At 39.7% G+C, this 13,766-nt stretch overlaps 1 long non-coding RNA gene across 1 annotated transcript in view; it reads left to right on the forward strand.

Moving 5' to 3' along the window:
• The window catches only part of LOC138749932 (uncharacterized), a 68,915-nt gene extending 57,620 nt beyond the window's left edge, over nt 1-11,295 (forward strand). Inside the window, exons 2-3 of the long non-coding RNA XR_011348951.1 lie at nt 5,806-5,885; nt 8,825-11,295. This is a non-coding gene — a long non-coding RNA (uncharacterized lncRNA). The remainder of the gene's footprint in view (nt 1-5,805; nt 5,886-8,824) is intronic.
• The last annotated feature ends 2,471 nt before the right edge of the window (nt 11,296-13,766 follow it).

Consider the following 13,766-nt stretch of genomic DNA (forward strand, 5'->3'; position numbering starts at 1 on the left):
ACTCCTGTGACCACAGAAAATGTTATGCTAGTGGCCTTCTCTATATTTGAGTTGTTTTGGAGACATTGGAAAATCTTGGATAGTTTATCTTTGGAATTCAAGAAGAGATTTAACCATATATATAACCATTTACGGAGCGGAAACAGGTCAGGTTGGCCTTTCAAGTCCGCACCGGTTCACCGATTTTGTGCGCCCTCTTCAGACATTGGTCCCGGTAGATCTTCATTCAATAACGATGGGCGAATTCAATGTGAAGGTGACAATAAATGGATATATAATCGAACCAATTTAAATTAAATAGGTCAACTTGGCAGAACTGATAAGAACAGAAAATAAAAGGAATATAAAATTAGTCTATTTGCAGATGATGTCATAGTATGCTTAACAGAACTATCAATAAAAGAATTACATAAGAAATTGAAGGAATACAGAGAAGTATCAGGGTACAAGATCGACGCAAATAAAAGTGAAGCGATGCCAATGAATAATGCGGATTTCACAAAGTTTAAGAAAGAATCACCTTTAAATGACAAGCACAAGCAATCTGATACCTAGGTATTAGACGAGATAATAATCTAGGCTATCGATACAAAATAAATTATCAGCCATTAATGATTAATGATTGACTGAGTTTGGGAAAAACTGTTTCTATGGCATCCGCGTTGGTGGGCCAATGGAATCAGAGTTCATTGGTATTCAAAGGCAGGAGAAGAGATATGAGGAAACCTTTTAGACAGTCAGTAGCTTTGACTCGGATTGGTCTATTCTTCAATTCATTTATGTTGGTTCCTGGTTTCAATGTTCCTTAATGGTGTGAACTAATGAGTAAACACAACTGTTTCTGGCAAAAGTAAACAGAGCACTTAAGATTCTATTTTGAAATTTGTGAGTGCATGGTTATTGCTTTCTAACGACTGCCTATCTGAAATGTGGCGTCATTGTCGTACTTCTCACGATTTCTTCTTTCTGTTACCTTCAGGCAGAAGGTCTCTTCTTTGGCTTGGCTTCGCGGACGAAGATTTATGGAGGGGGTAAAAAGTCCACGTCAGCTGCAGACTCGTTTGTGGCTGACAAGTCCGATGCGGGACAGGCAGACACGATTGCAGCGGTTGCAGGGGAAAATTGGTTGGTTGGGGATGGGTGTTGGGTTTTTCCTCCTTTGCCTTTTGTCAGTGAGGTAGGCTCTGCGGTCTTCTTCAAAGGAGGTTGCTGCCCGCCAAACTGTGAGGCGCCAAGATGCACGGTTTGAGGCGATATCAGCCCACTGGCGGTGGTCAATGTGGCAGGCACCAAGAGATTTCTTTAGGCAGTCCTTGTTCCTTTTCTTTGGTGCACCTCTGTCACGGTGGCCAGTGGAGAGCTCGCCATATAACACGATCTTGGGAAGGCGATGGTCCTCCATTCTGGAGACGTGACCCATCCAGCGCAGCTGGATCTTCAGCAGCGTGGACTCGATGCTGTCGACCTCTGCCATCTCAAGTACTTCGACGTTAGGGGTGTAAGCGCTCCAATGGATGTTGAGGATGGAGCGGAGACAACGCTGGTGGAAGCGTTCTAGGAGCCGTAGGTGGTGCCGGTAGAGGACCCATGATTCGGAGCCGAACAGGAGTGTGGGTATGACAACGGCTCTGTATACGCTTATCTTTGTGAGGTTTTTCAGTTGGTTGTTTTTCCAGACTCTTTTGTGTAGTCTTCCAAAGGCGCTATTTGCCTTGGCGAGTCTGTTGTCTATCTCATTGTCGATCCTTGCATCTGATGAAATGGTGCAGCCGAGATAGGTAAACTGGTTGACCGTTTTGAGTTTTGTGTGCCCGATGGAGATGTGGGGGGGCTGGTAATCATGGTGGGGAGCTGGCTGATGGAGGACCTCAGTTTTCTTCAGGCTGACTTCCAGGCCAAACATTTTGGCATTTCCGCAAAGCAGGACGTCAAGCGCTGAAGAGCTGGCTCTGAATGGGCAACTAAAGCGGCATCGTCTGCAAAGAGTAGTTCACGGACAAGTTTCTCTTGTGTCTTGGTGTGAGCTTGCAGGCGCCTCAGACTGAAGAGACTGCCATCCGTGCGGTACCGGATGTAAACAGGCAGAAGGTACAGATGGCTGAACTCCATCACCTCTCGGTTCAAGAACAGTTTTTTTTCCCACTATCTTTTTTTAAAAAATAACATTATTGATTTTAATAAAGGACTTGAACGAATAATACAATTCGATAAAATGATAAGGATAGTTACACAAAGTTAATTGAACATTCAGTATATCAAAAGCATACATAAGTTGTAAATTATATCCATAATCCATATTCGAAGTACAATATATTTTTTATATAAAAAAGAGCTAATAACAAAAAGTATAAAGAAAAAAAACAGAAAAAAGAAACAAATAAAAAGAGGAAGAAAAGGAAAAAAAACTCAAAACCCCTCACTAAACATGTTGCCATATGTTATATATGATTAGTTATAAAAGTAAAACAAAGGTAGAAAAAATATGAAATGGAAAAGATATGAGTCAGATAATTCAATTACATTGAAGTGAAATTATAAAGTAAGATAGTGAGTCATAAATGACCTCCCCCCCCCCCCCCATAACCCCTGGAATCTTATATCTGAATTACCATATTAACTGAATAACAAATATTTCCCGTGTTCAAACTGGACAGGATATCACGCAACCACTGTTCATGAGTAGGTGGGGCATCATCTTTCCATTTAAGTAAAATCGCTCGCCTCGTTAAAAGAGAGACGAAAGAGATAGCGTGACTCTAAACCAAAGACAAAGAAGAATCATTCCTTCTCATTGTACTGAAGAGGGCCGCCAAAGCATTCGGTATTAAATCTATATTCAAATTTTTTGACCAAGTATGGAAACCTCTCTCCAGTATTTTTCAGGACAGGTCCAGAACACATGAATTACTGTCACACCAGGCACTCATATCAGAGTAAAAAAAGAGACAATTTAGCCCTAGACATATGTGCTTGGTATACCTCCTTAAATTGTAATAAACCATGATGAGTACATAAAGAAGAGCTATTAACCAACTTAAGAATTATGTACCAATCCACATCCGATATAGTCGCATTTAAATCCTGTTCCTAAGCATTTTTGATTTTAGCTAATGAAGTCAGATTTAAACATAACGATTTCTCGTAAATAACAGATATTAATCCTTTATGAGAAGACATTAAATTAAAAAACTCATGTACAAAATTTGATTCAGACTCTCTTGGAAAATCAGATAGTTGTGAATCAAGAAAATGCCGGACTTGCAAATATTTAAAAATTTGAGTTTTGGGCAGGTTAACTTTTGCAGAAAGCTGCTCAAATGATGCAAAATATCCATCAATGAACAGATCATTAAAACTTTCAATACCCTTTCTTTACCATGTCTGAAAAATAGCATCCTGCAAAGAAGGTTAAAAAAAGTGAGTGGATACAATAGGGCTTGAAAAAGAGAAATTCTGGAATGCAAAATGTTTTCTAAACTGTGCCCAAATTCTCATAGAATATTTCACAATTGGATTATCTATTAACTCAGTTGAAAATGGAAATGAAGAGCCAAGAAATGCTAAATTAGAAAGGTTTTAGTGGGGAATTCAGCTCCATTGATACCCATGATGGGTATCACCCACCCACCTATGATGGGTGGTCAGAACGATTATGAAAACAGGACCAAAATGTAAGATGTTGTATGTTGACTGCCCAATAGTAAAATCTAAAGTTAGATCTCTGGAGAACTTTATTAAGGTGAGGATGTTTACCTTTCCTTATGTAAGATGATGTAGCCAAGTTAAGTAAATTAAAAAAAAATTATGAATAAAAATTGGAACAGATTGAAAAGGATATAAAAATGTAGGTAAAATATTCATTTTAATAGAATTTATACGGTCAACTAAAGTTGTAGACAAAGGTGATCATTGGGTCAAAGAATGCTTCACTTGTTTAAACAGAGCAAGATAATTCTTATTTTCTTACAGTGATTCAGTAAGATGGTGTAAAATGAATGTACAAGTGTGACGCTGTCACAAAACACCGAATTTCATGACTTGTTCATGACAATAAATTCTGATTCTGAAAGATATGTTTATGATTCTTTGTAATTGATATACCCAGATAAATAACAATCTTAAAATGAGAATTCAATGGAAGAAGGTTCACTTTTATGCGGATTATATTTTTATCCTGAAAATTGACTGAACTGTAAAAGTAATGACATCATATTGGGAAGGGAGGCAACTGGATCCGAGATAAAACTAAAGAATCATCTGCATAAAGGGAGACCTTATGTTCAATCTCTGTATCCCCAAGGTGTCCTTACACTCACAAAATGCTAATCGTTCCACTATGGTACCACCCCGCTATGCTATCCATGCCATGTAGTTCAGGCTCTTGGGCATCCCTTGACCATAAACTACTCCGAGACCATTGAAAGATCTGTCTACAATGTTGAAACATAACTACGGTAAAACCCCCGTTATCTGGATTTCAAGAAATCAGCAGGCTCAGGCAAAAAAAAATGACAGAAAACAAATAGGTAAAAAATACGAGTTTAAAATTGATGCCACCTAATGGTCAGTTTGCCAATCATACAATCTCAAGCAGCTGGCAAATACACTTATCCACCATCTACCAGTCCCCATAGGTGTTGGTTACCTGGGGTTGTATGTATTTCAGTACTATTTATCTATCCTTTTATACAATTTTCTCTTTTTCTGCCTCATGACAAATATGATAACGATTATCGTTGGTGTACATTGTGAACCTGTGTGGCTGTAGGATGCAAGAATTTGGGGCATCTGTAAATTATACTTGTGTATATGTCAATAAACTATCATGATTTTACATTGTCCACATGTAGAGGCTGGCATCAAGGTGGATAATATGGATGCTTTATGAAGTAGTCTATTTCGTTAAGAATTACAGTATTTCCTTTACTCATTTTATGGAGGGTTATTGTAGGTTCCAGCAAATGAAAGAGATAAAATAATAATACCAACCCAAATTTGTAGAAATGTATTCTATTTTTTTCCTTAAATTATATGTAATCTTCTTCTAATTGAATACACTTTTGAATTTCTGTGTTCAATCTATCAATTCCTAAATTTACTGATTTCCAAGGAACTACAATACAATTTTTTGTCATTATTTTAACAAACTTCTCGAGTTGGTAACAGCTTCAATTTCAGTCTCGTTCCTTCTATAATTCCCTAATAAAAATATATCAGGATTTTTCAGATATATGCCACCAGTAATTTGTTCTACTAGTTCCTCTACTTTTATCCAAAAAGATCTCACTTTTGGGCTCGACCATGTAGAATGCAAAAAAAAGTGTGCTGGAAATTGTGCTGACTGGCTGCACCATGGACCGATATGGAAACACTAACACGCCTGAGCGTAAAGTCCTCCAAAAGGTAGTGGACACAGCCCAGAACATCACAGGCAAAACCCTCCCTAATATTGAGTACACCTACAGGGAGCACTGCTGTTGGAAGGCAGCAGTAATCATCAAACCAACACATGCTCTGTTCTCGTTGTTGCCATCAGGAAAGAGGTAGAGGTGCCACAAGACTCACATCACCAGGTTCAGGAACAGCTACTACCCCTTCACCATCGGACTCCTCAACAACAAACTCAATCATGAACTCATTTCAGGACTCTTACCTGTGCACTTTATTAATTTTCTTTTGCTCCCTCTGTATTGCAATCAGTTTGTTTACATTCATTATCTGTTTACAGTTCTTTGTTTGTTTACCTGTTCACGCTGTGTACAGTTTATTTTTTTGCACTACCAATTAAATTTGCTGTCCCTGCAGGGCAAAGGAATCTCAGGGCTCTATGTGATGTCATGTATGTACTCTGATATCTGAAATCTGATCAGGAAAGTTCAAAAGAGGTATGTGGGCTAGTTTCTTTTTGCAGAGTGTGCTTGCCAGGAGTAGTGGTAGAAGCAGTCACAAAATAGTAGTGTTTAAGAGGCTTCTAGCTAGACATTTGAATATGCAGGGAATAGTGGGATATGGAGCATATTCAAGCTGCAAAGGTTTCACTTTAATTGTTTGGTGTAGGCTCATGTTCCTGTGCTGTACTTTTTTATGTTCTATGTAATCTTTCCCTTCTTTTTTCATCAAAACTGTCTGGTTCTGCTCTAAGTTTATCCATCTGTAAAATTAATTTAGCTTCTCTCTCTCTCCTCAAACACTGGGTGTGTAGCAAATTCCTTTTAGTATCATTTTGTGCAACATTTGACCTCCATTCTACAACATGAACATCCTTTTGCTTTTCTTTGTTTATCACTGCTTTAAATATCTATTAAACAAGCCGCTTCTTTGAATTTTGGATGCCTTGGGTTTATCTTGCAGTTCTTTCATTCTAGTCACTGTCCTCTGCCTGCGATTTGAAAACCGCTTGTGCTCTCACTTTTCCAGTTCATGTCGGGTCTCCAATTTGAAACATGATCCGCTTCTCTCCAGGACAATTCCCGCCAAACCTCCACAAATTTCTGCTTTTAGTTTCTGCATTTCTTTGTTTTGCTCAAGGAACTGTTCTATATTTCTAAGGCAGTATATCTGTGTCCTGACTGGGAACTGACCAAGTGGTGGGATTCACATGAGTAGCTATTGCTCTTCTTGGTGCATCAGTGATGGTAGGAGTGACCTCAAAGGTGTCCTGACTGGTCTGGTAGGGAGATACCAATAACCCTGAGCGTAAAGCCCTGCATAAGGTAGTGGACAGAGCCCATGACATCCCAGGCAAAACCCTCTCCACTACTGTGTACATCTACAGGGAACGCTGCCGTTGAAGCACAAAATCCCACCCCCACCCAGCATACGCTATGTACTCATTGCTACCATCAGAAAAGTGGTATAGGTGCCACAAGACACATGACCCTCCCCCCCCAAGTTCAGGAACAGCTGCTCCCCCTCCACCATCAGTCTCCTCAACAACAAACTCAATCAGGGACTTATTTAACGACGCTCACTTTTGCACTTTATTGATTTTTTTCCTCTCTCTCTCTGTGTTGCACAGTCAGTTTGTTTATTTGTTTACATGTGTACTTGGAGTGAAGTTTTTTGCGCTACCTATAATTAGTAATTCTGCCTCGCCTGCAGGAAAAAGAATCATAGGGTTGTATAGAATGTCATGTCCGTGTACTCTGACAATAAACCTGAAATTTGAAACTGAATTCTGAAGGTGCTTTGTTAAACTGCCCACTCATTCACTCAATGCAGCAACCAGACTGGTTTTCAAATGTTACTTGATGTACATATGCAGCCCTTCGGAATCTTTAAAGGGCCCTGATGCTCACAGCTGCATTGCTTTCCACCAAATTTCATGCATTGTAATTAAATTATAATTAATTTTCCAGAAATTTTAATCTAAAGAACCTTGGATGGATGTGAGTGATGAACACTTGATTGCGCTCTTTCTGAGTATTCATTTGAAGCTTGGTTTCCAGCTTTGCTGAGTCTTTCTTCATGAGATGCCAATTACAGGACTGTTATTTCCAGCTTTCAGAGATGCAACAGACTTGTTGCACAGAAGGCTGATAATACCTTTAATCAGATGCATTTTGGTCCATGCCTGATGAAAATAATGACCAATTATATATTTTGGATTGTTTCCACAGCTCCATTTGTGTAACATAAAAATACCATAGCCTTGGATCAGGTTAATTCCAAAAGCAAGAGAACAAAACTCCATCTCTAAATAACGAGCAATTTCAGTTGCAAAGATATACCAAATAAAAGACAATAAGAATATTATTTTCACTTTCAGGTTTATTATTTGGATACATTCATATTTTCTTTAATAGGGTTGAAGTATCTAGTTGAGCAAAGATCTGGGGAGTTTCTGTTTACACCGTCTTTGCAATAGGGATATTTAAAAGAGTCTTAGGCAGGCACATGGATGAAAGAAAAATAGAGGGTTATGAGGTATGGAGTGTTTAGTTTATATATATAGACCAGCATAACATAGTGGGCCAAAGGGCCTGTACTGTGTTCTACGTATTTATGCACCTTGCTTGATTTCCACTCTCCCACTATTACGTTGTGTGCTGACGACAAAGGTGGAGGAATTATGTAGTTATCACACTTCATCAAGAATTAGACATAATTACTGGAGTGACTCAGCTTTCAGCTGCCAAGGCTCTAAAATCTGCAATTTCTCCCAAGCCTCTCTACCACTTTTCCGCGTTCTTGCGAACATTTGCTTTGCTCCCCATGTGTGAGCTCTATTACATGCTTATATGCAGTATACTATTGTTGGCGGTGTTTCTTACATGCCTGTGTGAATGCAGCAAGTAGGAATTTTAGTGCATCTGTAATTTGTACTTACATACATGACGATAAATTATCACATGATTTTGTACATCTTTAATGAAGTTTTAAATTTTAAATTTAGATATACTGCACGGTAACAGGCCATTTTGGCTTCATTAGGCAGTGCTGCCCAATTTACACCCAATTAACCTACACCCTCCCGGTAGATTTCGAACGTATCATTGCATTAATAAAAGATTCCTTTCAGCCAGACCCTGCATTATCCCAACTAATACAGACTGAGTGTTGTGTCAAATCTGTAGTTAGGAATACTAAACTCAATATGCAAGGAAGCTGCAAATAATTCTTCCCAATCAGAAAAATGGGTCTGACCTTGTCAGGTTTATCTTGGGAGGAGGTGGTGTAGGAGGGAGAGGACCTTCATCTTGTCATGTCAAAATCTGCTGGAAGCTGGCACAAGCATTTTACTCTGCAAAAGACAGCAAAAGTTTTAATTGCCACGTTGGGATTGAATACCAGATTAAAACAAAAGCATTTTCTTCATTCACAGAAGTGTTCTGCCATGCAACATTGCTGAATCTCAACATAACGGTGTCTACAGATTTTCGTGATGAACTTCTCAACATCAGCCCCGGTTTGATGAAATAACTTGAATCCAGTAAATAATTCTGTTTTCTGACCTGTAACAGCCTAAGACTTTGGAAGTTATTCACATATTATTGGACCTCCTATTCTGAAGCTGAAATCCTGATTTGCACTCTGGTTGGAACAGAGGTAAATAGTGGCTGAGATCACGAATGATTCCTCCTGACCTGATTAGGAAGAATCTCAGGAGACCTCAGCTCTCATTCATTATGAGGCATCAGCTCCACCAGCTACCTGCGTGGACCCTGAAGGCGCATTTTACTCTGGACCCCATGGAGGATTCTGAGGGTTGCAAGAGGGAGGGACCAGAAGAAATGTTTGGCGAGTCTGTGGTCAGGCTAAAGACTGTCAAATTATGAAATTTCCAAACCTTTTAAAGTGGGCATTGCTTAATCTCTGAATGCACAGATTATTAGCTGCAAGAATTTAGGTGAAGTTCTTTGTTAAAGGGAATCACTATTCAGGAAGCATATTGAATGGTAACACAATAATCACACCATCTGCAGGTTTCCCTGTTTAACTCAAATGGTACCAGTGTGGAGATGGCACTTAAAACCATGGGACTGACTTGGGGTTCAATACAGAATTCAACAGGTTTCTACACCCACTTTACTTTGTTGTTTCATTTTGTTTCTTTCTCTTCTGTTCCCTTTTGATTTTTAAAATGATTGTCAATTCTTTTGCTTTTCCAATTTCAGTGAAAGGTCCAGGTCCCAAAACATGGATGTTGTCTCTCCACCGCCACCCCCCCTCCACCCCCCACCCCCCACCCCAGCTGCTGCTTCTGACCTGAGCATTTTCTGTATTTCTCTGAGATCATTTAATGGTGTCCAGTAAAGTAACAATTCAATGTATTATTGCAACTTCTGCAGTTAACGAAGAGAATTACAGAAAAAAATAAACCTCTGACATTCTGCTATTACATTGTATGGAAATCTTGATGACATGACACCTGGTTCATTTGGGGCTGATTTCAACATTCTAACTAACGACCTGCAGTCTCGATTCCTGCCCTTCCATTACTCAGGCCCCAGTTCTCGCAGTCCCACTCAGACATCAGGGCTGTAAGGCTAGGCCTCCTTTAACCTCAGCAGTGCCCTATTTCCCACTCTCCATTGAAACTTGGCTGGAACTAATTAAAAAGCGAATTAAAAAAAAAATGCCATAGTATTAATTTGGGCGGCATGGTTGGTGTAGCAGTTAGTGCAGTGCAGCGGTCGGGACCGGGGTTCGAATCCCGCGCTGTCTATAAGAAGTTCTCCCCATGACTGCATGGGATTTCCCCCACCATTTGAAATATACCGGGGGTGTAGGTTAATTGGGTGTAAATTGGGTGGCACGGACGAGTCGACCAAAATGGCCTGCTACCATGCCGTATGTCTAAATTAATTAATTTTAAAATTAAAAACATTAGAATAGCATCCAATAGTACTATCAATTCACCAAACCACCATCTCCAAACTTCAGGCCTGCTAGATTAACTGTTTTACTGTGCGAGCCACTCTGTTTCCAAGTAGTTAAAGATCCAGAATAATGTAATTGCAATGAATTTCATAACCATTTTTATGATGATAATTTCTGATTCTGATTCTGAGATTAGTTTCTGTTGCTGGGTTCTGCGGTAACTCTGCATTTGACAGTTCACAGGCTGAAGAATTGGGTTTAATCCTGTTTGAACAGTTAAACACCAAAGAGATTCAGTCCAGCGTCAGGAAATCAATGACATCAGTGGAGATTGACTTGTATATTTAAAGAAGCCCAGCTGACCTGCTCCCGCTCTGAAGAGCTGACTGAAATCACAGCTGGGAGGGAATGAGTAAGATATCAGCTGATGAGTACCTTTGCGATTTTACTTACCTGCTAATGGAGACGGTTAAAAAACACATCTCAGAGAATGACAGAAGTATGTTCATAAAGAAATGGAAACTTCTACAATTGCAGTCTAATTAAAGTGTGCAAATGCAATACCTTTTTGTCAAATATTAATGGAGCAAACTGTGCACAGATAGCTATTTCTTTCAAAAAACTATTGCCAAGGCAACAGGCTGATCACATGAAGAAAATGTCTCAGGCTTGGGAGTATCACGCTTGGTTTTAGTTCTCAATCTTTGCCTGAGCCTTATGTATGAAGTGACATGGAACAATGAGATAGGAGTATTTGCTTGCCCCTTTTTGATCTCTCCAGCTAATTTTTCTTCCAAGAAGTTTTTAAAAATCTACTGTTGATTTAATATTTTTCCACAGCTGCGTATCATGTAATGTCCTTGATACCAGAATGTAACATCATTCAAGAGCATTATCTTAGAATCTTATTTAATTTTCATAAAACCTTTGGGGTTTTGAATGCTCTTTGACTCCAAGGACAAGAGATGTTATCATGTTAGCTCGGCATTTTGTGGAGTTCACAATAAAAGTATGTTTTAATGCATCTGTGCGTTGCCTGGGGAAATTGCACATGATTTTCCAAGCTCATTCGTGCTTGGAGGCTGCTGAGAATTTCACAGTGGAATGAATGAATGAGCACAGGAACAGGTTTTCTACAAAGGGCGAACTCATGTGCATTAAAAAGCCCTTCCCCAAGAGTCCTGGCAATACATGAGTCATTGAGTCATCAACATGGTGTCATATGATGGTCGGCCATTCATTAATTTTGTTGGCCAGGGATGCTGGAAGGTTGGGCAGCCATTGTGTCCCTCCTCAGAAAGCATAATTTCCTGTTGGGATGCTTCATGTAGGCGCTCACCCCAATTACCACTGGGCGGGCCAACCTACTTGAAGGGAGCAGCCGTTCTGGCACTCCTTGTAAAATAATATGATTTCCGTGCATAATCATATAGAAGGTCTGGGAACAGTGATTCCCGCACACAGAAAGCATTGTTTATTGGGCATATTGGAACGTTCACTCACTTGAACCGGGCTATGATCCACTGGCTGCTTAGACTATCTTTAGAATTTTGATCAACAAGTGTCTGGTGAAGGTTATGCCTTAAAATGTCAGGAGAAAGGCACTGTTAATACAGTAATTGTAATTGCTTAATGAAGTGAATTACTTGATATCTAAATGAATGACTAAGAAATTATATGGTAAAAAGCAATTTATATGGAAGATGAGTTCAGTTTTGATAAGGGAGCGATTGTTAGAATGGTTCATTTATTCACATTTATTACATCTTTTAAGTATTAATCTTCTGTAATTTTGTTGATCAAGTTGCAAGGAGCAATTGCGCAGAGTTGTATTGCTCAGATTTTAGACAATTAACCTGTGTTTAGCACGAAGGTCTCAATGATAACCTGATCGGGAGATGGGGTAGGCTCTATCCACGAGGGTGCAGGAACAAGGCTTAAAGTCAGAGGCAGGTTGTTAATGAGTGAAATTATAAAGAAAGAACAATTTTTCAAAGCAAAGGGAGAAACTCACTTCTTCAGGTGGAAGTTATCTGCTAACTTTAATTTAAGATTTGTTTATTGCCATGAAATAAAACAGGTGTAATATTACATGACATTTGCTTTAGTCTACTGTTAGGCAGACAGATTCGCCATCGGCAGAAATTGCCAGGCGTCTCTTCCAGTCAGAGAAAGAGAAGCAAAAGAGAGTCTCTCCAGAGTTTTACTGAGTGCTCATAGATTCACCTCCCGCGCTCCCACAGGCTCTGTTGCCACGCAGACTCCAGACCAGACCATCAGCACCTCGAGCTCCAGAATGAACCTCCAACACCATCAGGAAGCCTTCAGCACTCTCTCACATCTCGCAGTTCCAATTCGCTAACTCATATTTAGGGATCTTTATTGTGATGTATGGGGCAACACACATGTCGGTCACAGATCAGCCACAACTTCATTAGATGTCATGAAACTGGTTCAGGCCTTGCTTTGCCCATCAGAATCTGAATCTGATTGGAGGGTGAAGCTTTCAGCGACAATGCAAGCCAGGATGTTGGTCTGACTGTTATAAGCCTTTGCTTTATAAACTTCTGTTGGAAAGGGTACATTTCTTAGTTTCCCGTGCTGACTCAACCAGCATAGAAATTTGACATGGCGTCTCCTATCACTGAAAATGCCAACTGAAAAGTGCGGGGGTCGGGTGGGAGGTGGGGGAGGGCAACCCAAGGGCAGATTTTCGGAAGCTACTATCCATCAGTGAATGTTCACCTTTAACTTCCACCTCCGTTGTTTTAAAATCTAGTCTGCACTTTAAACTAAGAGGCACGGGCTTGAAGAAAAATATAAGAAGAAATCAAGATGATCCAATATACTGATGTCCTGTTGCTAAAGACAACTATGGCTTATTCATGCTAATGTCTCCTCATAAAACGTTTTCAGATGAAAATCTTCAAGGTATTCAAGGAAGAGAGGAGCGACAGATCTATCCTCCGCATCTGAAAGAAACTGCAAAAAGAAAGCTGGCTGTGTTTGCTGGAGGCAGGTCCCATCTCGGCTGCAGGATATTAACGCAATGCCAATTGCTCACATGAAGTAAAATACCCTATCCCAACCCCAGCCCAAAACAGCCCTAGTACCAGGGGACACACCTGAGGATTCTCAAGGATTATTAACAGCATACAACAAATGTAAGATACAGATTAGTGCATTATAATTTTTTTGCAACAGCTATATCTCACACGGCAAAAATTAAATAAATTAAAATCAGACATTTTGGATCAATGCTTTAGGGACGGTGAGGAGATAGGAACTTTTTTTTACATTCAACTTGGGCTTGCTCCAAGGTAAGACCCTTTTTGGGTAGATCTGGGGAAATTCTACAAGAAAATTGCAGGAATTCAATTTCTGCAAAACCCACAAGTATTTTTATTGGGGAATATTGCCGGTGTAAGACCTAAGATGAGGTG

Source organism: Narcine bancroftii, chromosome 14 (assembly GCF_036971445.1).
Source record: "Narcine bancroftii isolate sNarBan1 chromosome 14, sNarBan1.hap1, whole genome shotgun sequence".
NCBI classification, from domain to species: domain Eukaryota; kingdom Metazoa; phylum Chordata; class Chondrichthyes; order Torpediniformes; family Narcinidae; genus Narcine; species Narcine bancroftii.